This window comes from Triticum dicoccoides, chromosome 3A (assembly GCF_002162155.2).
Source record: "Triticum dicoccoides isolate Atlit2015 ecotype Zavitan chromosome 3A, WEW_v2.0, whole genome shotgun sequence".
In the NCBI taxonomy this organism is placed as follows: domain Eukaryota; kingdom Viridiplantae; phylum Streptophyta; class Magnoliopsida; order Poales; family Poaceae; genus Triticum; species Triticum dicoccoides.
The window spans coordinates 287,125,773-287,131,164 of NC_041384.1; the positions used below are offsets into that span (position 1 = coordinate 287,125,773).

At 42.1% G+C, this 5,392-nt stretch overlaps 1 long non-coding RNA gene across 3 annotated transcripts; it reads left to right on the forward strand.

Moving 5' to 3' along the window:
* The first annotated feature begins 263 nt into the window (after nt 1-263).
* LOC119268090 lies at nt 264-3,890 on the forward strand. Of its 3 annotated transcripts, none has more exons than XR_005132885.1 (6): nt 264-603; nt 670-917; nt 1,239-1,350; nt 1,757-1,880; nt 2,916-3,025; nt 3,124-3,890. It is a non-coding gene; the product is annotated as an uncharacterized LOC119268090 (long non-coding RNA). The 3 variants fall into 3 exon arrangements; XR_005132884.1 differs by having other exon boundaries at nt 266-603; nt 1,239-1,318; XR_005132886.1 differs by lacking the exon at nt 1,239-1,350 and having other exon boundaries at nt 266-603.
* Nucleotides 3,891-5,392: the final 1,502 nt, after the last annotated feature.

The following is a 5,392-nucleotide window of genomic DNA, read 5'->3' on the forward strand; positions in this document are numbered from 1 at the left end:
ACGACTAGTGCAGGGCGTCGGCGGTGGAAGAAGCCGGATGCTGGTGGGGCGGTGCCGGCGAAGGAAGAAGCCGGGTGGTGTGGGACGACGCGGCATGGCAGGGCACAAGGTGGATCGGGGGGATGGGAATCGTGGCAGTGGGGTGCGCCGGAGTAGGCAGGTAGGGTTTGGTGGGAGGAATCATGACAGTGTGGTGGGGGGAGACGAAGGTGGGTGGGTGGGTGCGAGGGAGATGTGGGAGGAGTGGGGGTGGCCAGGTGTGTCTAGGCAGCCAATGTAATTTTACTTCAACACAAACGTTAGCTGGTCGCCCACCCCCCAGATGTCAAAAGGAAAAAAAACTAGCCCACTCCCCCGGTCCGTTCCTCTCTCCCTCCGGCTCTGGTGCTTCACGTCTCATCATTGCGGCGGAGGCAGCGGCAGCGACGGCACCGCACGGACGACCTGGCGGCGAGGACTACCTCTCTCGCGCGTGGAGTAGTTCCCTTTCCTCTCTCATGCGGTAGCAACTGAGGCGCTATGGACGGTGCAAGATCCGGGCGAGCTCGGTAGGACAACGACGTTCTCCGGCGTCCCTCTCCAGCGTCGACGGTATTATCGCCAGTAAGACCAGCCTCCTCCTATTCTTCCCCTATCCTCCTCCATAAACTTCTGAATTTCTGGGGTTAGGGTTATTGGTTTTTGGGAGCAGTGTGGGGAAAGAGGAAGAAGACCAAGAAAGGAAAGGAAAATGAGAAGCTCGGGTGATGGAGGTAATTCTGGAGAAGAGCTCCTGGTGGTGGGATCAATTCAGGGAGGAGGTGGATATCATAGCGGAGGAGATGAAGGGTGTGTCGATGACATAGAAGAAGAGGAGGAGCTTAAGGCTGCGGAGAAAAAGGAACAACAGCAGAGTATCAGACTTCGATCTAGCTGAGGTCAACTTTTGTTTTCACGGGACATGTGGTCCTCTCTCTGATTTTTCTTTTGTCTAAATTTCACGAATTTTAATCCTGAAGTAAACAAATGATGGTTCTGACTTAATGGAATGTTAGTGGTTATGTACATAAAGAATCAGCCTGTACCTAGCTGACAATGCTAATTCTCTGTAAATTTGTGTTAATCGAAATTTTCACATACATACGAGCAATATTTCTTCACTATAAGAATATTCACCTTACGAGGATTTTTGTTGTATGCTATTCTTAAGATATGATTTGTATTGGTGATTCTAGCTTTATGTTTTTTGAATTTATTAGGCAAACCAATAATTGAAATTCTGCCAAGAAATCTAGGAGCAGAAGAAGATGTATGCAAGGGACTTGGAGACAAGGCAATGGTGCGCAGGCGGGAAAATTATTGTTCTAATTGGTTAGGATTGGAGTTCGACTGCTATTGAGTTTATTATATCAAAGTTGGTTGCATCAGTCACTTCAGGAGATGGTCATGTGCGCTAGGAAATTAGCTTGATTTGGAGATACTACAATGAAGCGTAGCTAGCTGGACTATGCAGTTACCTAATTGGAATTCACAACTAGTGCCTTCGGCAATTCCAACAAATCTGGGATTCAGTATAAAGCAAACAAATTTTCTTGTTAGCAAACATTGTTGTATTTTGGAGTTTATTAAGCCATCGACAGAAAATGAATAACGCGATTCAGATTAAGGAGTGTTTACAAGTTGTGTGCTCATACAAGTACATGCTTTAGGTGTACGTGAATCTTTAAGTTGTTCCTTTCTAGGACAATTTCTAAGACTATTTTCCTTTTACCCAAAGGTTTTGAAGCTTTGGGTGCCTGCGGCCGGCTCAACAGGTGGCATCAGCAAGCGTCGGCCGGCCTTGGCACTACTGCGGGTGGTTATATGGTGCGCGGAGCACACCAGTGGGCTTCAACGTCGGGGTACAGTGGCGAGCTAAATCCTGAGTCCAGCTAGGCTTTTTTTGGTTCAGGTTTTGTTACTGTTTTCCATTCGGGATTTTGTGGTTGCCAAACCTAGCATTTGCAGCTGTTTGTTTCAGAAATTCATGTTCCAACATCAAATTTTGATACGTAAGGAAATCCTGCCAACAAATCGATGTTATGGGCTTACTAGTCAGATGAATACTTTCTATTTTATTCAGGGATACATTCAGCATGCTTGTGAGGTACACATTTTTCAGGTCCAGTTAGAAGTGTTGCTTGATTTGTCGCCCAAGTTTCATATTCTAATGATGCTCCTTCACTTCAATACAGCGTTGGCATGTAGGATGAATAGCTATGCAAATTATCATGCACAAATTAAAAAAATAGCTTCGCTCTTCTTCTGCATGTCTCCAAGGCATAATTTCTGATCTATCATGAGATAATGATTATTTCTTCTTCTTTCTTATCATGCGGCTAGTTGCTATGAAAATTTAACACATACATCAGCCTTTTGTCATTGAAACAAAATCATATCTGCCAAGTTTCTACATTCCGTCGAAGCTTGCAGATTTACCATCTAAGTTGGCACATTTATTGAAAGAAACCGTAACCATGGATTTTATATGGAAGATCGACATATCATCTTTACATTAGATTCATGTATACTGTAAGGAATTGATTTTGTTCATCTTCATTCCATTTTCCTATCTTGCAAAGCTATCCATTCAAGTATGATCAATTTCTACTCTGTGACTTAATACATTTGTAACACTGGCATAGTGCCATTGACATGCTTTTCTTTTTCGTCCCGTTTAATATTGATTCATCTACATGGTTATATGCATGCCTTTGCATACATTACTTATCCAGTCTGCTATTGATCATCTCCATTTTTCATCCCGTCAGTACGCTGATAGCTTATCCAGTCAGCTATTGATCATTTCCATTTTTCACCGCGGCAGTATGCCGATAGCTATAATTGAGTTAATAGTTCCAAAATGTTGCTTCATAATTATTTGTCTATTTGGGCAGCACATGGATGGCTTTGGTGGGTGTCATGGCCTTTCCATTCTGAATTGAAGTTGGTCTGAAAATGTCGAACTCTGCCATGGAACACAAAAGATATAACTTACCTTCATATGGTTGATTCTTCTTAGTCTTCCTTTTGTGAAGCTTTGTAGCAATCTTCCTTTTCCTATCTGTAATTCGATTTTCTTAGGAATACTCTCCATTTTCTTAGGAACACGACGTTGTTTCGATGCCTCCAAATGCAGCAGCAACAGAGCAGGAAGAATATCGATGGCAAGGTGAGCGCCATCTGGCAGATTGTGAACAGAGGCCACGGAAGGTGGCTGGAACCCCAACATGGCCCCAAAATCAACCACCAACGGGCAGGCGGAGAGGAGGTGACTCGCCGACTGCAGTGGGGCATGGCGGAGTGGGCAACTATTCCACGCTCTAAAATTCAGGTTTATAGCAATGAAAAAGGTGATTTTGTTCCTCAATCATGCTTAACATTTCTTTAGCAAACAAGCACTAGCAGCCCGTTTTCAGATGTGCTTCTTGTTGGTTCATGTAGACATGCCAATGAAGGCCTGGTAAAGAAAAACAGAAAAAATACAGTATATTGGTTTAATTGTTCTCTTGTGTAGACCAAAATTAGCGAGTAAAGGAAATATGATTTTGCTTCCAAATTCTTTCTGCGAGCTTATCCCAGGAATAATGTTTTGTTCCTATTTGAGTTGGAACGTGTGACTTCCGGAGGCTACTCTTCCATCCGATGTTGCTGTTCAACAGCTCTCAAAGGCACAGAGCAAATCAGTCGGGCTTTGACCAGATGTCCATCTCCAGAACCTTGATTCCTAATCCTACAGAGCTCTATTCTGGCAAGTAGTACATGTAATTAGTTCTTGGAGGGTATGCAGATTGAATTGCTATATTGCAGTCTGGACTACTACAATTTGTTGATAACCATGGTCTGGATGTAGATAATTTTGAGACAACATACTTCTTTCCGTGTGCATATAGGCTACTCTTCCATCCGATGTTGTTGTTCAACAGCTCTCAAAGGCACAGAGCAAATCAGTCGGGCTTTGACCGGATGTCCATCTCCAGAACCTTGATTCCTAATCCTACAGAGCTCTATTCTGGCAAGTAGTACATTTAATTAGTTCTTGGAGGGTATGCAGATTGAATTGCTATATTGCAGTCTGGACTACTACAATTTGTTGATAACCATTTCTGGATGTAGATAATTTTGAGACAGCATACTTCTTTCCGTGTGCATATAGGCTTTATGGGATTAGTCTCTCTATCATCAGTTCTTCCAGTATTTGATTCAACCCTCTTAAATTCTAATTTAAGCAATTTATCAATCCATCTCATGGGAGAAGATCTGTGTTTGGTTCAGTCAAATGTCTTACATTTCCTTTAAATCTACTACTAGTGTCAAAAACGCTCTTATATTGTGGGACGGAGGGAGTATCTTATTTCTGTAACATTCTGACCTATATATGAGAATTATGTAGCTCCTTTATTATGACAGTAATGATTCACTAAGCTTCTATTGTACCACACGGTCCATTTTATTTCCAGTTGTTGCCACCTCATCTAGATACAGCACCCCCTATTCAGTGAGCTCCTAGGCATGCTTTGTGTTTTAGATCAAACTGTTCTTCTGCAACAAAATTGAAGTGTTGGTCTGGAAGAAAAAATAAGAAGAAATGAACTATATGCTCATTTTCTACCATCTACACTACTATAGCAATTGGTACATGCCAGCGAGCATAATTCAGCATGGGGCACCATTCTGCTTTTCTTAAGAAACAAAGGGTTCTTCCTGGAGGGTCGTGTAATCAGTGTGCTATCTGAGGCCATGTATAGAGCTATAGTTCTGTTTTTCTTGAGAGCTGACCCTGTAAATTCTAGCTCTGTTTTCTTAGAGCTGACATGTAAATTCTTCAATGTTTAAATAAAGTTCAGCCTCAGGCCCTTCAATATAACACCACTCCCCAGACTAAAAGGTGATGTTGTGTTTATATGATAAGAATAAGGTTCTCTTAGGAATGTCATTCAAATAAAAATATAGTGTATAATTGAGGACAAAATTCTAGAAATTGTACCACCAAAAAGATTCCAACTGAGATTTCCATTACATCATCTTTTTTTGTGAAATTCCATCACATCAAATCTAGATAAAAATATAGAGTGAAAAGGAGAGAAAAAATTGAATGCATCACTATCTGTTGTTTCTCTAGGAGCAGAAAAGATCTTCTTTTAAGGAACCGAGTATCGTGTGATGCAGCTCGTGCACATAGAGGTAGTTTGATGCTGAGGTAAAGTTACCGTGCGAGCCTATTGTGTCTGACGGCAGTGGTTCGGGTGCGCAGACTTAGTAAGCGCCATAACTTTTTTTTTGAAGGATAGTTTCTCATAGGACGTAACTTAGTGGCATGCATAATGTAAGACTACCTCTCTCCCTTTTATGCGGCTAACGAATGGTTTCTTTC